This window comes from Triturus cristatus, chromosome 1_2, assembly GCF_964204655.1.
Source record: "Triturus cristatus chromosome 1_2, aTriCri1.1, whole genome shotgun sequence".
NCBI classification, from domain to species: Eukaryota; Metazoa; Chordata; class Amphibia; order Caudata; family Salamandridae; genus Triturus; species Triturus cristatus.
This window is the reverse complement of record NC_140580.1, coordinates 878,651,379-878,662,391: the sequence shown is the minus strand read 5'-3', so window position 1 is coordinate 878,662,391 and position 11,013 is coordinate 878,651,379. Positions and strand designations below refer to the sequence as shown.

Sequence of the window (11,013 nt, the reverse complement as noted above, 5' to 3'; positions counted from 1 at the left end):
TGGCATGGGCAGCAGGGAATAGTAATTTTAATGTATATTGAATTAATAATTGTCCGATGTTGTGGTCAACTCTAAAATAGAGAGTCAAGGCCAAGTAGTGGCAAGCTGCCACCATCGCCGGCATTGATAATTACATGTCAGTGCCGAATACCGCAAACCACCCGGTCGAATCGATCAATTAATACCGGATAATGATTACCTGCAATTATAGAATTGCAACACCCTTACACCGATAGCGAGGGCTTGAAAATGTTTTTCGAGCCACCCCGTGGCCTACTGGTACAGACCCGAACCCTTGCTCCGTCTTAGTCATTGGATTAAAATATGCAAGCCGATCCCTCTGCTTAGCGGAGCGTGTCACCTAGTTCAACCTCTTTTGTCATTGAGTCCCATGTATGATCAACCCTTAACCTTGTACCTACAGCAAGCCAGGGCCCTTGACCTCGTCAATGGTGTAAAGGAGGAACAGGCACAATGAATTCTTCCCTCGAGCTGGGTGCTACCGTTTATGAAGAGCACTGATCCAGCTCAGAGCCGCAGGGAGCATCAGCTTTACTGATGGCACCACCTGGCCAGGTCAATCAAGGGATCAACAATCTGATCCCCCATAGTGCTTCCTATTGGCATGTTTAAAACACAGACGCCGTCATGCCGATTGGAGCACTTCAATAATAATAAGTCCCGGTTGCCATGCAATCGGATTACTTTAGCAACAACCCTCTGTTAAAATCAACCTTCGACACAGAACATCCCTTAACACAGACCCGCACGAACTCGAAAAAGAGTACGGCACCACGGACCAAGAAACCACATTCTTGGTCATTGAATTTACCCTTGTGTGCATAAATCACAGATGACATCATGCAAATTTCAAAAACCTGAGCGCAATTGCGCAGGGCAACCCGCCCAAAAGGCACTGCCAGAGGGGCTCTGGAAAATCGAACGCTAACATTACAGGGCCCACTGCGTCCAGTACTCATTAATCTAAAATACATCCTGGAGCCAAACCATCCGCACAACGGGATGCTAGGCAATCCTACCCGAATAAGCCCCAGAAGCTAAGCAATAATGTGCCTCAGGGAGAGCTGCGGACTGGTCCCAGCGCCCATGAAGGCATGAATTCCTCTGGTAATCTCTTGTTAAGGACATCTAAATTACTGCACACAAACCAGTGCCGCCGATTTAAGCAAGAAACAAATCCCAATTCCAAATCACATTTGGGTGCAAGAAATATGCCCCATAATATGTAAATGCAAGAACGGTTTGGACTGAAGTATAAATGCCCAACACCAGCAAAAGTAATTAACGTCTGAGTGCATTTAGCACGCCCCAAGATGTTCAACAATTTAGTATAGTTTGGGTGCATGCAAATACCCCATCACCAGTAACAGAAGTGTCTGGGTGTAACCCAAAAAATAAAAGCAGGAATGGTTTGGGCGCAAAGCAAAATTGCGGTTAGAGTTGCAGAATTGCTGCCCCGTCACCATGAACTGTAAGACTAGATTGAGATGCACTGAACATAACCCAGCTCAAGTAAAGGTAAGTAACATTAGGGCAAAACATAACACCTACAGAAGGTGCAACCTCAGATTCCCTACGGTCTGAATCCAAGGATAAAACTCAAAGTATGCTATCATGGCATTGCCAATGCGTGCAGGCAGCAGTTCAGCATAGTAAAATAAATATGCTAACTTGGCATTTTAAACGCATGCACTAAGCATAGCATAAATAATAAGGCATTAAATTATGAACAGCACAGGAAATTATGCTAACATGGCATTACAACAATCTCAAAATGGCAATGAACCTCACCATAGGAGGGCGTTTTAACTCTATGTACAGGACTCTGTGCAGCCTCCTAGAAATGTTTTTGTGAGGAGCAAAGAACCTCTCGGACTTTGCCAAAACCCGGGATTGAACCAGGGACCTTTAGATCTGCAGTCTAACGCTCTCCCAACTGAGCTATTTCAGCCTGCCAAGTTAATAACATATGGAGCATAACGTAAGACGCCCTCTACCACACAGGCTGCATCCCCATCTAGGGCCACGAGCCAGCCTCATGCCGCTCCCGAGAGAACCAATGATAGCCTCAGTGCGCCGTCCCCCGCCTCAGCATGCTTATGGAAATGCCAGGGAACACGCCGCCTTCCTGACCAGCACCCACATCCCACTCCCGTATGGTCCCCTGAACGGTCTAATTCCCCTATGAATGACAAAAAAGGGGGGGAGGGGGCAACCTCAGCTGCTTCATGGTGGGCCAGGCAGTCCCCCTCGAGCCCAAGGGCGTAAAGCACCGCACCGGAGGCCAACCCCCCGCCACTCGGAAAACGAGCCTGTCCACTGTGCGGGTCACCCAGTGTTAGCGATAACAAAACAACCACATTCAAAACCATGTACAGGGTCAAAGCCCTATGTACCACAAAGAGCAACCACATTCCGCAATCACTGCAAGGGATCTCACTCGTTGCTCCTGGAAACACTGACTGTGCGTGCCTTCACTCATTGCACGCAGCCCTCACCACTGCTCAAAGAAGGCTGAATACAGAGCCGTCCCGAGGGGCGGAGCGCCCACAGACGGGGGTGGAAAGCGCCGGACACCAGCCCTCAGCCACCACAAGTAAGCGATAACTGAGGCTCCCGTTGCTTATGCGCAAACAATCCCCTCCAAATACCATATGGCAGTGCTCCAAGGAGCCCGACCTGAAAACATACCCCCGGTGCCTCCTAGTCTGGGCCAAAGCACACACAGGGCATGTCCTGCGGTCCTAAACCCATGGCGCTCCAGCCCACGCACACACACCACCAGGCCTGGCCGACTACCGAGTCCCACCAGGAGGACAAAGCCACTGTGCTCAGGGGAGGGTAGGTGGGGGGGGATTCGTTGTGGGCAGATACTGCCCCTGACCCTGAAACACGACCGACCAGGGACACGACAGTGCACCCCACAGGAGCCCGGACCACCCCCGCAGCACCGAAATGGCAGCGCTGGACACAACACTCCCCCGTCTCCACCTTGATCGCCCGGAGTGTCATACCAAATCCCTCAGGGCACGAGCAACCACAGAGGAGGCCACCCTGTTCCCACCCGCAGTCACGGGCCAGAGGCCAATGCGCAGCGTTCTGCCTGCCAAACGCTTGGCACCCACCAACTTATTATTTAATAATCCTAACTGGGCAAGCCTGGAAGTCAATGCACCACGGGCAGTGCATCACACAACTGTGGCCGAACATCCTCATTAGCACTCAGTGACTTCAAGGAAAGGCTGCCATTGCAAAGCTTGGCCTGTTGGAGGCAGTGTACCTCGCCTCCAAATTCTCTTAAACAGCGCTTACTTAAAATACTTACGCTGACGAGGCGTAGATCACAACACGAGAACACGGCCCCCCGTTTCATGCTTTCAGCAATGCGGTAGACCAAATAAACGCTAGGCCACACTGAAACATCCCACATTATGGCCACCCCCGTTACACCCGACCCAGCCTGCATAGTTGTGCACTGAGCTGGCTCACCTACAATACTCTCGCCGACCTCACCCCTAGCCCAAAGCCAGAGCGGAGAACGGGTGCTCTGAAGCACCGCCCCTCCCGGTGCCACACTCACGCCATCCCGCCGGGACCCAGCGCAACTGCGGCCATGGATGCCCACGGACAGAGACACCAAATGCTAAAGGCCGCTGCGACGAGGAGTGCACCCGCAGGAAAGCTCAGAAACCGTGGCACCCTCCTGTGTGCCCAGGGCACCAACACGCTTTGTGAGCTTAAGAACCATTCAGGAGCCTGTACAAGGTGCCGCCCATGCCCTCTCGTCCCACCCTACCCCGAGCCACAGTGCAGCTCACTCGCAGCCCTGCTCTGCCGCTGCACATGTGGCCGGGATAGTCTGCACTGGCATAGGTGGAAACAAGATGGGGATGGGGGCCATGGGACACAAGCCGACTCACCACCAACTCCTGCAGCTCCGGGCCAGAATCACGACGCGACCCAACTATAACCAGACGACTGCGAGACCGACACGATAGAGACGGCGTGTGCGGCGATCAAAAGAGGTCGCCAAAATGGTGGGGGAGGGATATATACCCTCCCCCAAGTCCTGGGCGCCCAGGAAGTGACGCCCCTCGTGCGCCGCAACCAGGCTGGAGAAGGGGGAGAAATCAACCAGAGTCCCTGCCCCTGAAGGGGGCGGGGGTGTGGGGTGCCCAGGCGACACTAGAGTGCTGACCTCTCTGGTGGCCCCCTGTGGGTGCCTCGGCCAGCAGCATTGTAATTGGTAGTGCTGCAGTTGGTTTCGGATCCTTGCACTGCAGCAGTTATTTACTGTGTCAGTCGACGGTTACTACAAAGAGCTGATATACATTGCGGACATGTCATTGCAGTTGGCAGCACTTTTGAAAAAGGAAAAAGGTATTTTATTCTTCAATATTTTGAGAGATTAATAGCACTGTTGAAAAGGAAAAAGAAAGTCAGCCTGCACTTTCAGTAATGTCAAATTTACAGCAGTTCGTACTGACTGATCCTTTTCTCCAGAACCCTGATAAACTTCCAGTTGCGTGGGAAAAATTGCTCAAATCTTTGGAGAATTTTATTGTGGGCATTGATGAAGAGAGGTTTTCTCCAAAAAGAAAAGCAGTCATCCTCTATGGTAATTTAGGGGCTGAAGGTAAACACGTTTATGATAATTTACCAGTTGCCTTACCCCCTCGACTTTGAGGGTTGGAATGAGTATATGGAGGCAATTACAAGGCTGACAAATGATTTTACGGAACAACCAAGTGTTTTGCTTGAAAGGTTTAACTTTTTCGAGCGAGAACAGGCTCAAGAGGAATCAGGATTCACGTATCAAAATAGAACTTAGGAAATTCATTAGACACTTACATCAGGGATCAATTTGTTTACAGTTGCAATTCAAGGGAGATTCAGGGATGGTTACTAGTTTTTGGGATCCCACTTTAATTGAAGTTCTGGATATGGCCAAAGCTATATAGAATGTTCTGTTATCTTGAGCAAATGTATTTCTGCTGATCTTTGTGCGCAGATGTTAAATACTGTACAAGTCCCTGAATCTGTGAATGTGTTGTCATATAGAGATAAAAACACAAAGTTTACACAAAAAAGGAATGATACATTGCTTTCGATGTGGTTCAAAAACGCATCTTGGCAATCACGCCTCATGTCCAGCTGTGGAAAAGAGGTGCAACAAGTGTCATAAGGTGGGCCATTTCCATGAAGTCTGCAGGAGAGTTAGGGATGGCTAGTCTGCAGGAGAGTTAGGGATGGCTTTCGGGTGGGTTCTGTGGACATTGCTTCTATTGTGGATGAATCCTCGCAGGATTTATCGAGAGTGGTTCTTACGCTTAATGTACATGCAGAGGAAGAGAAACCTATGAAAGGTGGTCCTCTTGGTGATGTATATATGGGATCATTTAAGCTCAACATCATGGCAGTTTCAGGGGCACGTATTACGATTATTTCAGATACCTTGTACAATCAGACATGGGTAAAACCATTACTCTAAATTCTCCTGATGTTTCTCCCAAAGCTTAAAGTGATCAGGATAGTCATATGATTGGTTAATTTAAGGATAAGGTAAGCTGTGTGGGCAGGGAGATGCGTACCAAGATATATGTGGCAGAAAAGGGAAACTTATTGTAGGATGGTGGGACCAGGCAAAGTTAGGTTTAATTCTGGTTCCTGATTCATCTAATCCCATCAAGTTGAATCATATGATGGTGGCGTCAGTCCTTGACAATAGTGTCAGTTTGCTATTGGAACAAAGTCAGCAGTTTCTGGAAGTTTTAAATAATGAAATTTACACCATTCATAAATTTGAGCACAGAATAAAACTCAAGAAGAATGCCATACCTGTTTCTCATAAGGTTAGGTCGGTACTTTTGTTGGTAAGATCAGAACTCAAGACTCTCCTTAATAAAAACAGGTGAACAAGGTGTTATCACATACAGAGACTCTTCTGAGTGGCCTAGTCCCATCGTCGTGCGAAAAAAGGATGGGGACATTAGGATCTGTGCGTATTTGCTCACCCTAAACTAAAATTTGTTTGTGGATTGCCACCCTTTACCTAAGATGATTTGTTAGCAAACATTAATTGAGCCAAGTTTTTCTTGTTGGATTTACTCTCTGCACATCACCAGATTCCGTTCACCGCAGATTCACAAGACCTCACCACGTTTGTCACCCCTTTTAGTGCATAGATGTTTTTACGGTTACATTTTGGTTGTGCGTCTGCAACGAGTGTATTTCAGAAATTGATGGATTCCATCTTAGCCAACATACCAGGTACTCAGGCCTATCAAGATGATGTTCTTGTGTTCGCCAACATACTTGCAGAACATAATGTCATTCTCAACGAAGTCTTGGAAGCATTTAGCAAGGTGGGTATTACACTCAAACCGGAGAAGTGTTGTTTCTTGAAACAAGAGTTGGCCTATTTGGGTCACCATATTTCTGACACAGGCATTAAATCCACATTTTCTTTCATTCATGCTATACAGGATGTCACACCATCCAAAGAAAAGTCCACTTTACGATCCTTCTTTGGTCTGAGTGAGTACTTTGCCAGGTATATTCAAGTGTATGCACTAGTTGTTCAACCGCCCCGTAAGTTATTGCAGAAGGGTGTACAGTTTACTTGGGATGATCTTGCTGACCAAGCTTTCTCGAAAGTCAAGAGTCTGATAATTGATGCTCCAGCTTGCTCCTCTTTTAGACCTGAAAGTAAATGCATTCTTCCTGTGGATGCAAGTCAAGTTGGTAAAGGGGCTGTTCTCTCACAATTTGATGACAGCAAAGAACACACTGTTGCCTTCTCCTCCTGCTCATTGAAATCTTCACAGTCACACTACAATACCATTGAGAGTAGGCCTGCTCATGGTCTATTGAGAAGATTAAGACTTTTCTTTGGGACATGGGGCTTGACTTGTTTACAGATTACAAACCTCTAATACATTTGCTTAATGGCAATGGCTCAAAAAAGGCTTTGGCAAGTTTGGTTAGGCTTCTTTCGTGTTTGCAAGAATACAATTTTAAAATTGATTACATCTCTGGAGGCAAGAACTTTAGGGTCAATTGCTTATCCGGAATGCCGGTTTAGAGCATGGATCAAACTGAACTTCCTGATGAGGTTGAATCTGTGGTAGCCACATTGGATGATATTTTGAGCTCTTCTGGCTTATTCTCCTTTGATGAATAGTTGAATGCCCTTAAACATTGCAATGTTCTAATTACGGTTATGAACTTTATAAAAGAAAGGCTGGCCCAAAGAGAGGTCTTTAGCCACCCCTCTTCAACCTTTTTCACATGCGGAGAGTGAACTCATCATTGTGGATGATTCTGTTTCACAATTATGTCACTGTTCCTCTCTCTGCTGTTAGGCCCAAACTTATTGAAGTTGCTCACCAAGACCATTTAGGGAGGGGTGCTACCTGTAAATATCGTAAAATGTTTTGGGGTGGCCTTCTTTAGATTCCCAATTTGTGAGTTTGATTTCAGGATGTAATATGTGTTTTCTGTCAGATAATCACTGCATCACATACCAAACACCTTTACACACAGTTCCGTTTCCTGATGATGTATAGTTCAAAGTGACGTAGGACTTTTCAGTACCTTTCAAAGTATTATCTTCAGACAAAATCTTTTTACTGGCTTAGTAGACTATTTCTCTTAATGGGTATATTTAGAATTTGGTTCTGCAACTAATACTGCTATGATTATAACATTTTTGAAGAAGGTGTTTGACACAGAAGGTTCGCCAAGCAAGTTGGTCACTGACAATGGTACACATTTTACTTCCTTACAGATGAAGGAAGTTGTTGATAATTTTCACATCAGAAATTTGAAGGTGGCTTTGTATTTGCCAACTTCGAATGGTCTGGTGGAAAGGATGAACAGGTTCCTTAAAGAAAGAATACAATCCGCCATTGCCAGCAGGGTTCCAATGGAAATGTTTCCTAGGAAAATGGTGTGGGCATCCCATCTTACACTACACTCCACCACAGATGTATCACCTTTTTCTTTGTTATGGAAAAGACAACCAAGGTCTGAACCATGTCCTGATTGGGTTAAAGATCTTATGCGAAAAGAAGAACATTGTTAATGCAAAATTAATTAGATGGTCAAAGAGAGAGTCGCTGCAGTCCAGTTTGTGCATAAAACATACTATGACAGAGTGTATGATGTAAAAAATGTGGATCTCAAAGTTGATGATTGGGTCTTGATCAAACGTCCCACCAGGGTAAGGAAAGGAGAATCAATCTTCCCTGAACCTGTCCAGATGATCAAAGTTTTCAGGTGCTCAGTTTTGTCTAATAAAAAGGGTTGGTGGAGCAAAAGGGCTCTTGTGAGAGTTACACCTGATTAAGCTGGTAGAATTACCACACACAAAACTGGGGAAGACTGGGGATGGCAGGTTTGCCTTAGAAGAAACCAAGTGTCACTCCCCTCGGGCTAGATCTCCTACCTCTACTATGTCTAACACTTCTGAATGGGAACGGATTCAGTTCTCACTGATCAGAGTTCCACAGGTAATTCAGATGGTTATGTTGAACTTAGGCCTTCTGGATGTACCAATGTGACAGTACTGGTCATCACTATTAGAGCTTCTTCCCGCAATGTATCTATACCTGTAAAGTACAAAGATTTTTATGTGCAATTAATTGGTTTCAGTTTTTTTATTTTTTTGTTTCATAAGGGGGGAGATAATGTAGGGTTAGACATGGACATTAGTCTTTTGTTTATGTTTATGTGCATGACTGCATTCCTATCATTCTTCATCTCGCACCATGTTTGTTATTGTAATTGTTTACTTTTGACAGCTACCACGCTCTGCTTTCCTTCTCCATGGCATCGAATTACAACTCTGGCAGAGGCAGACTGGACTATGTGGAGACAGGACATGCACAATGTGGTCTCTTCTACCTGGACAATAAATTCTTCTCTGAAATAACTTTAAAACCTCCTTTGAACCTGTACTTATTACACATCAGCTTGCAAGGGGAAGAAGGCAAAAACTCAATGGGGCAGATTTACAAGCCCCTTGCGCCTCTTTGCGCCGCCATTACGTCACTTTTTTTGATGCAACGGCGGCGCAAACAATGCTCCCTATTTACAACGTGACGCATCTCGGGAGATGCGTCACGTTGTAAAGCCCTCTGTCACATTATACCTGCGTCAGGTATAATGTATGCTGGGGGGCGTTCCCACTCAGGAAAGCCTCGTAAAAGTGACACTGTGAAATCTACAAGATTTCACTGTGTCACTTTTAGGACGCCACTGCGTCAAAACCTTACGCCTGCTTGAAGCAGGCGTAAGGCATGACGCAGTGTAGTGGGAATAGGCCACAAAATGCATTGCTGGAGTTGCGTCGTGCTTGCGACACGACTCCAGCAATGCGTGACTTTTGCCCCAACTGATGCGTCAGAATTTCTGACGCATCTGTCAATCCTTCTGCCATGGTGCACCGTATTGTAAATACGGCGTATCCATGGTGGAGCAAGCATGTTTTCGGGTGGCGCAAGGAAAGTGACGCATCTCTTTAGATGCGTCACTTTCTTTTAAATCTGCCCCTATGATTTTAAGTGGGCAAACTCAAAGTATATGTTAAACTATTATGACAGACAGTGAAACATAAAGAATATAGAGTAGTCAGCCCTTAAAAGTATTCATGGGAAACAAAAATGTATGTAACAATGTTAACAAGCATTGGCATAGCCAATAGGTCTTGCCTTTGGGACCTTATAAGTGTTTAACCATGCAACAGTTGCATAACTAAACACTTATAAGGTCCCAAAAGCAAGACCTATTGGCTATGCCAATGCTTGTTTTAACTGCTGCAATCTATTGAAGCCTCACGGAGAACATCAATGCGGCCCTGCGGCCGCGAAAGTGAAAGTAATTGCGGTAAAGCGCTGTAGCTCTAGGCTGGCCTGGTAGCACTTTTTAGAGCCCTCACAAAATGTCTCGCCAGACCAGCGCATGCGCTGGGTCAGGCAAGACCTAAAAATGAATAAACTCATATTAAAATATTATTTAGCCAATAAAAACACATATTTAAAACACTTCCCACCCTACTATCTAAAAACCCAAAAACCCTGCCAAAATAAAAATACAAAATACTGTAAAATGCATTGCGTTATAAAGTACTAAATCACAATGCAAGTAATGAATACAAAACTAAACTAAAACAATTAAATACTTTCATAATTGATAATCTAACCAACCAATTAACAGATAAAATTAATTACCATTTTTAACTATGTATTAAGTGATTTAAAAATGGAATAGTTCACATAAATAATAATCAAATCACCATATTAACATTTTAAAAATAAATAAAGTATTTAATTTTAAATTATAAAATATATATTAAGAAAGCTTCCAACCCTACTACCCTACAAACCTAACAACCAGTCTAAAAATAATGAAAATTTAAATAAAATAAAAAAGAATTAAATATATTATCGAAACAAAATAATTAATTAATCTAGGAGAAAATATAGCAAAAATAATTAAATAAAAATATTACATACAACTATATTAAAAACAATATTAGCCACTTAAAAAAGAGAACCTTACTACAGTATTCTGTCCCATGATATTATTTTAACTCCACATGTTTTTTGACACAATATTGGGGTAGGGTGATTTTAAGGTTACGGGTGGGTAAATGGAGGTAATTTTAGGATTTAAGAGAGGATAGAGGTAATGTGGTGAATCTACCCACTCCTTAATCTATAAATCACACTTACTCCCATTTACCTCTTCTCACCAGTTAATCCCAAAATCATCCATACCGCTTTTCTTTTTTTTTTTTTATAAGAAACCTTTATTACACATTAAAAAGGATACAAACAAGGGCCTACAACCACAAGGGCCGGCCGCTAGAAAGCTCGGGAGCCAGCAAGGCAGCGCCATACATTCAAATGAGCCAGAAGCAAAAGCTCCCGGTAGTTCGTAAGCGCATATAACAGGCCGCGGCCACAGTCCAAGGGCGATCAAAAAGGA

General features: G+C 44.6%; 1 non-coding gene across 1 annotated transcript; it reads right to left on the bottom strand.

Moving 5' to 3' along the window:
- Nucleotides 1-1,899: 1,899 nt before the first annotated feature.
- TRNAC-GCA (transfer RNA cysteine (anticodon GCA)) lies at nt 1,900-1,972 on the bottom strand. Its single transcript has one exon. It is a non-coding gene; the product is annotated as a tRNA-Cys (tRNA).
- Nucleotides 1,973-11,013: the final 9,041 nt, after the last annotated feature.